Below are 15,831 nucleotides of genomic sequence, written 5' to 3'. Positions count from 1 at the left end.
GTTACTATTCCTGTTTGTATTATACTAACTTAGTTTTAATTTCTCTATTAGCTGGCTACAATTTCTATAAATATTAGATCATCTTGAAGGAGTATTTCAGAGCTATACAGTTAAGACACCTATACACAGCACAAACAGAAACTTATAATTCAAACTGTTAAAGGATGATGATGAAACAAGTTGGAAGCTCAAGAAACAAGGAGAGACTGGGATTTTAGATGCAGATCCCTAAGGAGAATAACAATAACCAAACAGAATATTAAATTCATAAAGTAGCAGAAAGTATTCTAAGAACTAAGCCAGCATGAGAATGGAGAAAGGAGATTCTGCCGATAGGGATGACAGCAATTAGGGATACAGACAATAGCCAAGAGGGGGCTGGAATTTATTGGAGAAAACTGGCAAAAGAAACAAGGTACTGGGAGCAAATAATTAGAGAGGGAAAGGTAATAGAATGGGAAGAGGTCAAGAATTTATTTGGACTGCGGGCTAGAGATTGCCTTCCTATCAAGTACTGATATCAGAGTATAGGCGAAGAAAAAGAAATAGGGGGATCCTAAGTGAAAGACCAGAACTGGTAGAGTTTTTAGTACAATCTAAAACAGAAGCTGCTGTTAAAAATTGGAATAATAGTATGCTGAGTGTTTTAGAGATGAAAAGAGTGTCGGCTAGAGTGATGTTTATGAAGTTGGAAATTGATGGTGTAATGATGAATGTTGTTAGTGCATATGCTCCACAAGTTGGGTGTGTGATGGATGAGAAAGAAAAATTTTGGAGTGAGTTGGATGAAGTGGTGATGACTGTACCTAAGGGTGAGAAAGTGGTGATTGGAGCAGATTTCAATGGGCATGTTGGTGAAGGGAACAGAGTAGATGAGGACGTGGTGGGTAGGTATGGTGTTAAAGGAATGTAGAAGGTCAGATGGTAGTGGATTTTGCGAAAGGATGGACATGGCTGTGGTGAATACGTATTTTAACAAGAGGGAAGGGCATAGGGTGACATACAAGAGTGGAGGAAGATGCACACAGGTGGATTATTTCTTATGTAGGAGGGCCAGTTTGAAGGAGATTGGAGACTGTAAAGTGGTGACCGGGAAAAGTGTAGTTAGGCAGCATAGGATGGTGGTTTGTAGGATGACGTTGGTGATCAAGAAGAGGAGGAGGAGTGTGAGGGCAGCACCAAGGATCAAATGGTGGACATTGAAAAAAGTAATTGTGAGGTGGAGTTCAGGAATGTGTTAAGACAGACACTGGGTGGCAGTGAAGAGTTACCAAATAGCTGGGCAACTACAGCAGAGCTAGTAAGGGAGACGGCTAGAAAGGTACTTGTTATGACATCTGGACAGAGGAAGGATGACAAGGAGACATATTGGTGGAATGAGGAAGTACAGGAGAGTATACAGAGAAAGAGGTTGGCAAAGAAGAAGTGGGATTGTCAGAGAGATGAAGAAAGTAGACAGGAGTATAAGGAGATGAGGTGCATGGCAAAGAGAGAGGTGGTGAAGGCTAAGGATAAGGCATATGAAGAGTTGTATGAAAGGTTGGACACTAAGGAGGGAGAAAAGGACCTGTACTGATAGGCTAGACAGAGGGACCGAGCTAGAAAAGTTGTGCAGCAGGTAAAGGTGATAAAGGATAATGAGGGAAACATACTCAGAAGTGAGGAGAGTGTGTTTAGGAGATAGAAAGAGTACTTTGAGCAGTTGATGAATGAAGAGAATGAGAGGGAGAGCAGGTTGGATGATGTGGGAATAGCGAATCATGAAGTACAATGGATTAGCAAGGAGGAAGTAAGGATAGTTATGAAGAGGATAAAGAATGGAAAGGCTGTTGGTCCAGATGACATACCTGTGGAAGCATGGAGGTGTTTAGGTGAAATGGCAGTGGAGTTTTTAACCAGATTGTTTAATGAAATCTTTGAAAGTGAGAGGATGCCTGAGGAATGGAGAAAAAGTGTTTTGGTGCCAATTTTTAAGAATAAGGGTGATGTGCGGAGCTGTAGTAACTACAGAGGGATTACATTGATCAGTCACAGCATGAAGTTATGGGAAAGAGTAGTGGAAGCTAGGTTAAGAAGGGACTTGATGATTAGTGATCAGCAGTATGGTTTCATGCCGGGAAAGAGCACTACAGATGTGATTTTTGCTCTGAGAGTGTTGATGGAGAAGTACAGAGAAGGTCAGAAGGAGTTGCATTGTGTTTTTGTAGACTTAGAGAAAGCATATGACAGGGTGCCTAGAGAGGAGTTGTGGTATTGTATGAGGAAGTCAGAAGTGTCATAGAAGTATGTAAGAGTGGTACAGGATATGTACGAGGGTAGTGTGACAGTGGTGAGGTCTGCGGTGTGAGTGACAGATGCTTTTAAGGTGGAGGTGGGGTTACATTAAGGATCAGCTCTTAGCCCTTTCTTATTTGCAATGGTGATGGACAGGTTGACAGATGAGATCAGACAGGAGTCCCTGTGGACTATGATTTTTGCAGATGACATTGTGATCTGTAGTGAAAGTAGGGAACAGGTGAAGGAGACCCTGGAGAGATGGAGATATGCTCTAGAGAGAAGAGGAATGAAGGTCAGCAGGACTAAGACAGAATATATGTGTGTGAATGAGAGGGAGGATAGAGGAATGGTGAGGATGCAAGGAGTAGAGGTGGTGATGGTGGATGAGTTTAAATACTTGGGATCAATAGTTCAGAGTAACAGTGAGTGTGGAAGAGAGATGAAGAAGAGCGTACAGGCAGGATGGAGTGGGTGGAGAAGAGTGTCAGGAGTGATTTGTGACAGACAAGTATCAGAAAGAGTGAAAGGGAAGGTCTAGAAGAGGGTAGTGAGACCAGCTATGTTATATGGGTTGGAGACAGTGGCATTGACAAAAAGGCAGGAGTTTGAGCTGGCTGTGGCAGAGTTAAAGATGTTAAGATTTGCACTGGGTGTGACGAGGGTGGACAGGATTAGGAATAAGTATATTAGAGGGTCAGCCCAGGTTGGAAGGTTTGGAGACAAAGTCAGAGAGGCAAAATTACGTTGATTGGGACATGTGCTGAGAAGGGATGCTGAGTATATTGGGGAAAAGATGCTAAGGATGAAGCTACCAGGTAACAGGAAAAGAGGAAGGCCTAAGATAAGATTTATGGATGTGGTGAGAGAGGACATGCAGGTGAATAGTGTGAGAGAGCAAGATGCAGAGGACAGGAAGAAATGGAAACAGATGATCTGCTGTGGCGACCCCTAATGGGAACAGCCGAAAGAAGATGATGATGATGAGTAGATTGTACAAAATATTCCAGGATAACTATAAGAATCAATCACAGAAGGTTAGAAAAGATTGGGAAGACAGACTAGATAAGCAATTCACAAAGAAACAATGGGGAGCTATATCTATGTCTCCAAAATACGCAACAAAGTCTAGACGATTTAGGGCCTTTGCTTGGAAGTGCTTACACAGGTATTTTATACCCCCAATTAGACTCCAAAGAATTTTTCCTCAAGTCGACAGCAAATGTTGGAGTTGTAATGGGAAAGAAAAAGGTAATTGGGAACATATTTTCTGGGAGTGTAGTGAGTTGGCAGACTTTAAAGATTCTCTGCAGACTGCTCTGTCAGAAATACTGGGTGAGCAAATTAGTGTAACTAAGGAAATGTTTTCTCTGAGCTATGATACAGAATCATAATTGCCTAGAAATAGTAATGCCTTGCTGAGTCTAATTATGGTGGCTGCCATAAAACCAGTTACTAGAAAACGGAAATCAAAGTCTAAACCAACTTTACTAGAAGTAGTGCATATAGTAACATGAGGTTAGATAGACTAAGGGTGGTAGAGTCTCTATCTTCATTAAAGACAGGCACACCTCCAGACTGGTTTACCAGCATGACGCACTGGAATTACTCCAGGTGCATCTGACAGTTGGCAAGACACCCATCCAAGTTATAGCCAGCCTATAGACCCCCCTTCATGTCTCAGGACACCCACTTCTCCTATCTGGACCTACTTGACTCCATCAAGGTACCCCCTAACACCCTGATCCTTGGTGATTTCAACTACCCCACCAAAGACTGGGTGAAATATTCCTGCACTAATGCACTCACCTAATGATTCCTTGACTTCATCAACTCTAACACACTAGACCAACTGGTCTCATCCCCCACAAGGGAAGATAACATACTGGACTTGGTTCTCACCAATATGGGTGACCTCTGCACCACTCCCATAGAATGTTCTTCCTTGGTGAGATCAGATCATCAGTCTGTCTCATTCAAAGTTTCTATCCCACCCAACCCCTCCCCAGCCATAACCAGCCTAAAAAACTTCTCAAAAGCTGACTACACACTCATAAGGGAGGGTATCAGCAGCTTCATACCACTTCCCCCCTCAGAGGATGCAGACAACTATGCTGAACAGTACGCCAGTGCAGTATACAAGCACCTGTACAACTGCATGGACTCAGCCATACCCAACAGAACTAAAACCTGCTCCACAAGGAAACACAAACCTGTCTGGTGGACATCCTTTATCAACAGGCTTTACAACAAAAGGAAGAAACTGTTGCCCAAGGGTAAAAAGGAACAAATTCCAAATCGGAAAATCTCCCTCTTCTGCCTCAACAAGCAAATTAGATCACTAGTGAAAAACTCCAAGCCAATTATGAGTTGAAACTATCCTCTGAAACAAAGGGAAACCAAAAGTCCTTCTTCAGTTACATTAGGAACCTCCATGGCAACGCCCAAATTTGTTCTGAATTAGTACTTAATGGTACTACTTACACTGATCCTGCTGACTAGCCAACATATTAGCTAATTGGTTTGGTGCAAACGTCACCTCCTTTTCTCCCCCCCAAAGGCCTACTCGACATCCCTGATACTTGTCCCATACCTTGATAACCAAAAGTAGATAGAATGCCAGCCACAGTACGACAGCATCAACTTTAATCCAAACACAATTCAAACAATTTTGCGCTTTCATCCCACAGTAATAGGGACTTCTTCAGAAAAAATCACATAATGCAACCCAGCCCATTATGTACCAATTACATACATACATAAGTACCAATATGCCAATTAATACACTAACTAAAACTTAAAAACATAACACCTAAAATTTGTTTTTTTTTTAAATGACTCTACTAAAATAACAAATACTTATCTCAATAAATTTTTCATTTTTAGCACACTATTAATACTGACATTTTCATTAATACCAGGGTATTTTGTGGCATTTAACCTAAGCTGCCATTTAAGTTCACAAATATCCAAATGTTCAGCTTCAACCCTACTGTGTAGGTCACTATTTGCTGTACAACCAAAACCCCAAAAACATGGTCGTTGTAAGACTGTATGTGCCTATACAAGACATTAGTCATCTTCTCATTTTTAAAATCTAATAAATGCTCGTACATTCTTTCTCTAAAACGTCTACATGTCTTTCCAATGTAAAATACAGGACATTTTAAGCATTTTGCCATATAGACCACATTTTTGCTTTGACAATTATAGTACTCCTTTATTTATATATATATATATATATATATATATATATATATATATATATATATATATATACTTACCATTTAAATTAAATCTATCCCCTAATATAATAATGGGGGCATTGCGTACACATTCCACATTTGAAATTACCTTTGTTTTTGTTATTAATAACTTTGTCAATACAATTACTAAATTCCAATATGTTTTTGAAAGACCTATCCCTTCTAAATACAAATTTTGGTGCATCACCCAACTTTTTAATCATGTTTTTGAATTGTGTTTGGATTAAAGTTGATACTATGGTACAGTGGCTGTGATCAATCTACTTTTGGATATGAAGTTCAGAGTGGTCAACTTGTCCCACACCTCACATCTCCATAGATCAACTGTCAAAGGCCCTATCTAAGGCAAAGAACACAGCTTCTATAGGACCTGATAATATCCCAGGCTGTATTCTGCACCATCTCCAGCAGGAACTAACTTTGCCACTGAGCACCCTATTCAACCACAGCCTAATTACAGGCTTCATTCCCGCAGAGTGGAGAATCACCATTGTCATCCCCTTGTACAAAGGTGGTGCCACTACTGAGCCAGGAAACTATCACCCCATTAGCTTGAAAAGTCTAATCTGTAAAGCCATAGAACATATTATTATGGATCTCATAAACAAGGACATAGGCAATCTCAAACACTTGACCCCACCCAATTCAGATTCATCAAGGGCAGATCTTGCCTATTGAGCCTAGTTGACTTCTTTGAGACCATCACCAAGGCCCTGGATGAGGGGAAAGTCAGTACATACAGCTTACCTTGACTTGGCAAGACCTTTGATACAATCCCCCACTCGGGCTTCATTGAAAAGCTAGCACAACTTGGTGTTAATCCATATCTCGTAAGATGGGTGGCCAACTGGCTCACAGATAGGACCCACAAGGTCAAAATGGGTGCCACCACCTCTGACAGCAGACCTGTCACTAGTGGTGTTCCCATCTACTTCTCAGAGGTCCAGGCAAAAACCAAGGGCCTGTGGCTGACCAAGTTTGCAGATGACTGTAAATGGGTGCTGTCATTGACTCCCCAAATGACATTAACATACTGCAAGAGGGTCTCACAGCTACAAATAACTGGTGCCAAAGTCATGGCCTTAAGTTAAATGCAAAAATGTATTATCATACCATTCAGCAAAAACATGGCCTCTACTAATTACCATATAAATGGCAACCCCCTAAGCACACAACCTGTGGTGAGGGACCTGGGTACTCAGGTTGACAACAATCTCACATTCAACCATCATGTGGCAGAAGTGGTCAGAAAAGCCTTCTACTTGGTTTATCTCATAAGTAAAGGGATTGCATCCAGAAAAAAAGAGGTTATTACCTCTCTGTACTCCTCCCTCATTAGACCTATAATTGAGTATAACTCCCTATTTGGCATGTACCTCTCCAAACACCTGCACCAACTGGAAAGACCACAGAAATACCTCACAAAGAGAATCCATGGCCTCCAACACCTGTCTTATCTGGACAGGCTCAAATCTCTATCACTTTACTCTGTATCATACAGATTGCTCAGAGGTGAGCTGTGTCTCATATACAAGGCAATATCAGACCCTGCCCTACTAGAGATGCTCCATATCTGTAAGTCTAACTCCTCGAGCATTACCTGCTTGATAGGCCTAAATCTAAATATGCAACATCAACAAAACCTGCTGGAGAGACAGGTTTGTCTCCCAGAGGCTGCCCTGTCTCTGGAATAGACTTCCCATATATGTCATAGTACCTTGCTGACCCTCTTCAAGCTCAACCTTGATGGGTGGATGGAAAACCACAAATTTGTCCCAGGGGTTCCACCTTTGTCCCTCATTGATAGGGGTGACAGGTGCTGATTGAGGTTTCTTTTTTGGGGATAAACTCTTGGCTAGGCTTGTAAGGACCCCAGGGCCATTAGCCTAGTAACCTCTTATGATCCTTTGGTTTGCTTTCATTTATATAAATGTATGATTGCTTATGTCATATGTGATAATTTAATAAAGATGTTTCTTGTTAAAAAAACAACTTGAATCTGTAAATATTAAATCATCAGCATATAACTTGTATCTAGATATTTTTAACCAATGTTTTCATATTATGTCTAATTAGATATAATTATTTAAGCTGTTGATATTTTATATTATTGTTGAAGATTGAGTCTATAATACAGATAACAAGAAGGCTTGGGGTTTCGAGGAACATTTCTGAGATTCAAGAGATTCAAGAAAACATCACTATTGTCTCGTTTAGACTTCTCGAGTAATTGCTTTGCACTTTGCACTGCATGTTCTGCCAAACCATTTGACTGCGGATACTTAGGACTACTTGTAACATGAGTAAAGTCCCATTCTTCAGCAAATCTTTTGAACTGTTGGCTTGTAAACTGCATGCCATTGTCAGAAATAACTTTGTGTGGACTTCCATGAACAACAAAATGCTGGTTCATCTTAGTAATGACAGTACTAGATGCAAAGTTAGGAAGTAAGTCAATCATGAACCAATTGGAGTATGAGTCTACTAGCACCAAATAATGTTGACCATTCCACTCAAAGATATCAGTGGCTACTGTCGACCAAGGTAGTTCCAGAATCTGGTTAAACTGAAGTGGTTTCTTCTGTTGATGTGACTTTGTACTATTACATATGGAACAAGATGAAAGTGCTCTCTCAATGCCTTGTGACATATAAGGCCAAAATACTAGTTCTCTTGCCCTTCTTTTGGTAGATTCCGTTCCTGGGTCACCATGATGCAAAATAGCAATGTACTGTGGTTGCAAGAACTTTGGAACAATTACTTTCAGACCTTTGATAATGATACCTTTGTCAGACAAAGTCTCATCTCTGTATGGAAAAATAAGGTTGCACTTCCTGAGGTAAACTAGATTGCTTTGACGGCCATCCTTGATTGATAAAGTGGTTGAGCCTTTATAAAACTGGATCTGTGGCTGTATGTTCTCTCAGCTCATCAAGAAATGTGAAAGAAAATTTCTCACTTCCATAAAATCACCAATCGATTAAGAACCTTGATTATTATTCTGTTCAGTGGTATTTCTGGGTGATCTGAATAATGTATCAGCATGATATAGAAGTTTGCCTTTTTTATAGACAAGATTGAAATTATACTTTTGTAATCTCAGCATCATACATTGCAGTCTGGCTGGAACTGAATGCATTGGCTTTCTCAGGATTGTGACTAATGGTTAGTGTCGGTTTCAATCTGGATAGGTCTACCATAAACATAATCATGGAACTTCGAACATGCAAACACAATTGCCAAAAGCTCTTTCTCGATCTGGGAATACTATATCTTAGTTTGGGTAAGAGTTCTCGATGCATAGACAACAGGTTGATTCTCTTGTAGAATGACACCACCAAGTCCAAATTTCAAAGTATCACATGAAAGTGTAACTGGTTTGTGAACATCATAGTATCTGAGAGTAGGTGGACTAGTAATTCTCTGTTTCAGGACATCAAATGCTCTTTGGTGTTGCTCTGACCAAGACCAGGATACATCTTTACATGGCAGCTCTTTGAGTGGTGCTGAAAGTTGGCTCAAGTCTGGAACAAACTTGCCTAGATAATTGACTATGCCAAGAAAACATTGCAGGGCTTGAACATTGTCTGGAGTTGGCTTCTCAACAATGGTTGTTTGTTTTGAAGGGTCGAGTCGTAGGCCTGTACTAGCAAATAAATGACCAACATAAGGAACTTCTTGTACCTTGATCTTGGATTTCTGTGCATTGAGCTTAAGATTCACTTGATGTGCCCTTTCTAGAACTTTTCTGAGGTTTCTGTCATGTTCTGCTTCATCATGACCTCCTACCAATATGTCATCTACTATGATAGCACAAGGATACCCAGAAAAAATTTGCTCCATTGCACGTTGAAAGACTTCACTTGCAGAATTTATCCCAAATGGCATTCTCAAAAATCTGTACCTGCCAAACAGAGTACTGAAAGTAGTCAGCAACGAGGATTTTTTTTCAAGTTGAATTTGTCAAAATGAACTCTTTGCATCTAAGATAGAAAAAATAGTGACATTTGGCATCAAGGCTGCGACTTCTTCGACTGTGCACATTGGATGATGAGGTCTTTTTAGTGCTTTGTTCAGATCTTGTGGGTCAATACATATTCTGATATAATCTGAGCTTTTCTTATGAGCTACTGCCATGGAAGATATCCATTTAGTTGGTGTTTCCACTGGACAAATTACACCTTGTTGCACCATTTTGTCTAACTCGGCTTTGACTCTGTCCTGCATTGCTATTAGAACTTTACATGCTGGCCTGATAACTGGACTGACCTCTCGGTCTAATTTCATGGAGTACACAACTGGAAGTTTGCCTAGTTTGTATTCGAAAAGATCAGCACAGGTAGAAAAAATGTGCAGGGCAAAATTATAGTAGTGGTCTTTTAAGCTAACATGACGGATGTCCTTATTAAATGAAAACAGTCTCATTTTCAAACAGTCTCTGAGCCCTAATAATGACTGGACATGCCTCTTGACCACATAAAATAACAAGTTGTAGCTTCTTCCAGCAAAGTAACATGAAAGCACTAATGAGCCTTCAGTTTGAATTTATTCACCTCCATAAGCAACAAGTTTCACACATCTTGCCAAATCAAGCCTTTCACGTTTACATATTCTGGCAAATGTTTCTGCAGACATAGTATTGCACTTAGAACCTGTCAACTTTGAGCTCTACGGGTTTGCCATTTATTCAAACAGTACAAAATACTTCATTCTTTGCCCTTAAATGTACTGCATTGTTTCATGAAGCACTGACACACCATCAACATAAAGAGTAGGCTTGTCACAGTCTAACTGATCAACTCGTTTCTTAAAATGTTCCCTTTTAATAAAAGAATGTGGGCCTTTTGATTTACAAAATCTTTTGAAATAATTCCATTTATTGCATTTGTGGCATTGCTGACCAAAAGCTAAACATTTCTCCCTTTTAGATTCATGACTTCCACCACAATTACGACAGTTGGCAATGAAACTAAGTTGGGCCCATGCTTTCAGTTTGCTGACTCACTCTTATGGTTCACTGAGACTGTGCAAACTCTGTAATTTGCTAGAAAGTTCTGGGGCTTACCAGTGAATGCTGCAGGGGTTACAGCTGACATGTGCTTGGGCCTGTTTCTTTTAACCATGAACTGCATACTATCAACATGAACTTTATCACAGTGCCTTCTAGAGCTATTCTCATTTGTAAGCATATTTGTGTGCTTTTCTGTGAGCTCATATATCTGACAAATCTCAATGCCCTTATTCAAAGTTAAATCACTGTCATGAAGCCAAATCTTTCTCACAGCATCATCTTTTATATCACACATAAGTCTGTCCTTTATCAACTCATCCCTTAAGTCACCAAATCTGCATGTTTTAGTCTTATTTCACAGGTCAGTTATATATACTGCAAAAGTTTTACCAGACTTTTGATCTCTTATGTAAAATAAGTGCCTTTCCATTGTAACATTTGTCTGAGGGTTGCACGTTTGTCTACATTTATATTCTAAGCACTCTGGGTCCTCCCTTGACTCAGCCTATACAACAATATGACGTTTTCTACCTCTCCAACATAGACAGGAGGTACTTACACAAATAAACACTCCCTTTCAATGGCTTCTTACCCAGCTAAATTAAGTAGAATAAATGCCTTTGTGTGGTCATCTTTATCAGAAAATGCAGCCTGTATGAAAATGTCATACTCTTGCTGAAACACTCTCCAGTTCTCAGCAATATTACTGTCAAACACAAGTGCACTGGGTTTTTGAAATCCATCTGCCATGCCCACAAAGTATATACAAACGCACTGAAAGTATTGCCCTTGTAATTATGTACAAACAAACTGTTCTGTGAGCTTGTAAAACATTCAAATGGACAATAAACTCTTCAAAATACTGTACTTTGTGAAATATGTGCTGTAATGGCTGTACTTTGTGAAACTACTTTACTGTAACACTGCACAAACATGCGAACACTTTATACACTTCTTTTTTTTTTCAAAACAAGTTTATTGTTTTAACATATAAGAGAAATATCATAACAATTTTATACAAATAATTAAAAATAGGTATTATTATAATATTCAACAAAACAACTAAAGTATTTACAAAGACATCCACTACAATCAGATCAATTAATTAAACTAAAATACTGTGCTATTGAAATTAGAATTTTTTTAACAAATTTTGTAAATTATCCCATACAATAAAATGTGATGTTTTTCTAGTTGTTCTCATTCTAATTGTGCTTATTTCCATATGACACATTATATTCATAACATTTTTAAATTCATTGAACAAAGGAGGTGTATCTGAAATCCAATTTCTAGTTATTATTTTCCTAGCCACTGCTAGGATAGACCATAACAAGGGAAGCTTAATCTTTTAACACATTGAGGTACAGGTGTGTTGAATAATATAAGAGACTTAGAAATAATGAAATTATCTGTAAAAAGAGCCTGCAAAAATTCATTAATTGACTTCCAGTATTCTTTCAACTTCATACAGTCATAAAACATATGAGCCCAGTCCGCATTAATTTCTACATTACATCTCTTACATAGATTATCTTTATTATTAATTTTATTCATCATCAAAGGTGTATAAAAAGATCTATGTAAAAATGTCCATGTATAAAGTCTCCAGACAATGGAAGATGTAGTTCTATAAGCAGATTCCAATATATAACTTTATACACTTCTGATAACTTGGATGTCTTTGCTTAATATGAAAAATACATGCTTTGCAAAAATACAGTAATTTCCCCTTATTTTATTCATTTTGCGCAATTTGAACTTTATTTCAAACATTTTCTGTAGTAATTCAAATATTTTTATCAATATTGCACATAGCAGTTTATGCAAATGTTATTTAGAGCGTTCTGCATGTCTCATTTCATATTATACAAAAATGAAATAGTGCTCAGCAAGTTTTAGTACCTGAAATTTGTTTCTGACCTGTATTGCAAAGTATGTACATTTTTGGGATGGTCCACTGTTATGCTATATATTCCACCAGCTCTGAGCAAGTGCCTATAGTCATTTTAGCCAAGCCGTATCTAGCTCCATACCCTTTAGATATGCCGGTTCTAACTCCATGCCCTTTAGATATGTCTCTTCAGGCACCATGTCCTTTAGACATGCCACTTCTGATGCCATGCCACTCATTCATCTCTAATACATATAAGAAGAAGACTTGGGGTTTTGTTCAGATGCTTTAATACATACAAACATATCAGGATGGATAGCAGCATCTTTAAATACAAATGAACTAGTTAACAAACAGAGCTTACAAGCATACATGCTTACATCTCAACAAAATGCTGCAGGCTCGCAAGTACTCAGTATTTATACACATTGCAAGCCCTTGGATAGCTTCTTAAAGCTATATACACATATATTGATCTACAGATTGTAAAATTCTTCTTCTTAAAATGTTTTGTCATACTTTGGAGCTTTTCTCCCTGGGCATCTGCTAAAAATGGACTCCTACCCAGTCAGAATTTCCCGATAATCAAATGTCAATAAATAAAACAATAAATAAACTTACAGTTCAAGTACACATTCTATTTAAACACATATACTCAAGCCTGTGCAATTATAAATCAATAATCACAAGGTAAAACATCTTAAAAGCCAAGCCCCACTACATTCCTCATTTCAGAAACTTTGCCACCCTGACCCACTTAATTTACTAGTATCACCCCAAGGACACTGCACTCCAGAGATATAGCAATCATGATGCACGGAGATAAAATCTGCTTTGCTCTTTCTCTGGAAAGCTATGATCTTGAATTACTTAAAAAATACTATACATGCAACAATACATGAACAGTTACTTCCCTGAACAGTAAAGCTTGAACAATTGTGATACGAGCAGTCTTGTACTGAGCAACAGTATGTAAGCTCTTGCTAAGAGGTTACTTAGTCATTCTCTGAACAACCATCAAAGTTGCAACATTATCCAGATGCAGAAATGCATGATGTTCTCTGTCTGACCATGACAGGATGGTGTTTCATAAAAATGGTGCTGCAGTTTTACCTGAGTAGGATGAGATCATGAAAACAATGCACAGCCAAGGAAGCTAACTTTATTTCTTTTTTTTTCCTCAAAATTTTTTTTATTTTTCAAATACAATTGAATAAATTCCATAGTATTTGTATATAACATCTTAATAACTATGTACACTATTTACATCAGCCTGACAATATAACAGAGCTCAATATATACAATTACTTTATAGATATAACAATCCAGTTATCAGAGTGTATCTGTTCATTTATTGTAAAGTGTCAATCAATGATAAGACTTTTTTTTCCATGGATTGTTAATAAATGGCTTAGGATGAATCCTTAATTCTTTAATTTTTATTTCCAACAATGTTGTGGTCTTCAGTAGACTGTAGAAGTCTTCCAAAGTTGGTATTGTGTTTGTATTCCATCTTCTTGTTATACACTTCCTTGAGATTGAAAGTATTGTCCATACTAGATACATATTTGACTCATTCAAATGAGGACCTTCGTACACATTTAATAATACTAGAGCTTTAGATAAGTTAAATGATTCATTAAATAAAGCTTGTAAAAAGTTTTTAATACCATTCCCAAATGGCTTAATTTTAACACAGTTGAAAAAAATGTGATTCCAATCTGCATTGTGTATTTGCTCACACCTCCAACATATTCCCTTTGTGGAAGAATTAATTTTAGTAATTCTATCTGGAGTTAAAATGCTCTGTGCAAGCATTTCCAATTAACAACTTTCCAGTATTGTGTAAAGGATGTATGTTTTATTGATAATAAAATATTTGATTTAATTTCTTCAGTTAGCTGTAATGAGTGCACTTTTGTTATATAATTCCAATATGAGGATTTGTGTGTTGTTTTATAATTTATTAATATCTTGTAAAATTTCAAAATACTATTTCCCATGTCGTAATCATTATATATGATCTCATATAGGTATTTTGTAAATTTAGGTATTTCTTTAAATGAAGAATTACTAATTATTCTGCATAAATCTTGCAAATACGTCAGAATGCTTTGCATAGTTAGCCAATCTTGTTCTGGAATTTTGTATGTTGTTTCTATTGTTTGCATATCCAGAACTTTTAGTTCCTTCATACATTGAAATCAACAAACAAATCCTTTCTTTTCCCAGGAATTAATTATTTCTCTGTATATTTTATGTGGATAGATGTTTGTAACTATGAATGGTGTTAAATGATCAAACCAGATTTTTAAATCTATATTTGCATTAATAATTTTCCTAAATGAGTCAATGTAATAATTAATCATACCAGTTTTAGTGGGCTTAGTTATGTTATATTGCATACTAATACATAATATATGCCATGGCAAATTGTTTTTAGCTGTTATTTTAATTTTTCTTTTGTAAATTAAATTCATTTATCGATATCACAGTTAGTAATTCTTTCCAATTTGCAGAATAATTTGGACTTATCCAATCTGAGAATGTGTTAGATATTGATCCTTTTATATATGTTTCTATATCAGGAAAGTTTAATCCTCCCTGTTTCCATGGTCTGATATGATGTATTAAAGCTATTATGTTTCTTTTGCGAAACTATAAAAATTGAATTAGGCATGAGTTTATTTCTTTGAGTATATTCCTTTCTGATAACAGTTGTATTGCCAAAGCTATATATAAAATATTGAGTAGTAAAACCATTTTTATTAATTGTAGTCTAACTTCAAATGTTAATATTATTTTGTTCCACTTTTCCACAGAGATTTTAATTGTATTGATGATATTATTGTAGTTTTTTGAGACTAATTCATTATTATCCTTGCATAACTCAATTCCTAGATATTTTAAGGTAGATTCTTGTTTCCCTATAATGTGATTCCCCTTCATCTGCAATTCTTTTTTTTTAATTTAAAAATAAAAATTTTGATTTTGATTTATTGAAATGGAGTCCTGAAGTCCTGTAATACGTGTCAATTAAAATATCTAATTCTTCTAATGACTCTTTTGTATTGGATAACGTTAATAATATGTCATCAGCAAATAGCATTACTTTAGAATTGTATTGTTCATAAACATCTACTCCTTTCATTTTTGTATTGATACATATTGAATCTGCCAATATTTCAATATTATAAATATAATATTATAAATATATATATATTCTTTAGTAGATGAACAAAGGAAGTAGGAAATTCAAATGACACCAGAATTTTGAATAAATAGTCCCAATTTATGGAATCAAAGGCTTTCTCTATATCTAAGCCAATTATGAGTGTTTCTTTATTTTCTTTATCAACATAATCTATAAGATAAATTATCATTTT

This window comes from Protopterus annectens, chromosome 6.part0, assembly GCF_019279795.1.
Source record: "Protopterus annectens isolate FY-2018-M chromosome 6.part0, PAN1.0, whole genome shotgun sequence".
Lineage (NCBI taxonomy): Eukaryota > Metazoa > Chordata > Ceratodontiformes > Protopteridae > Protopterus > Protopterus annectens.
Note: the sequence above shows the minus strand (reverse complement) of the source record.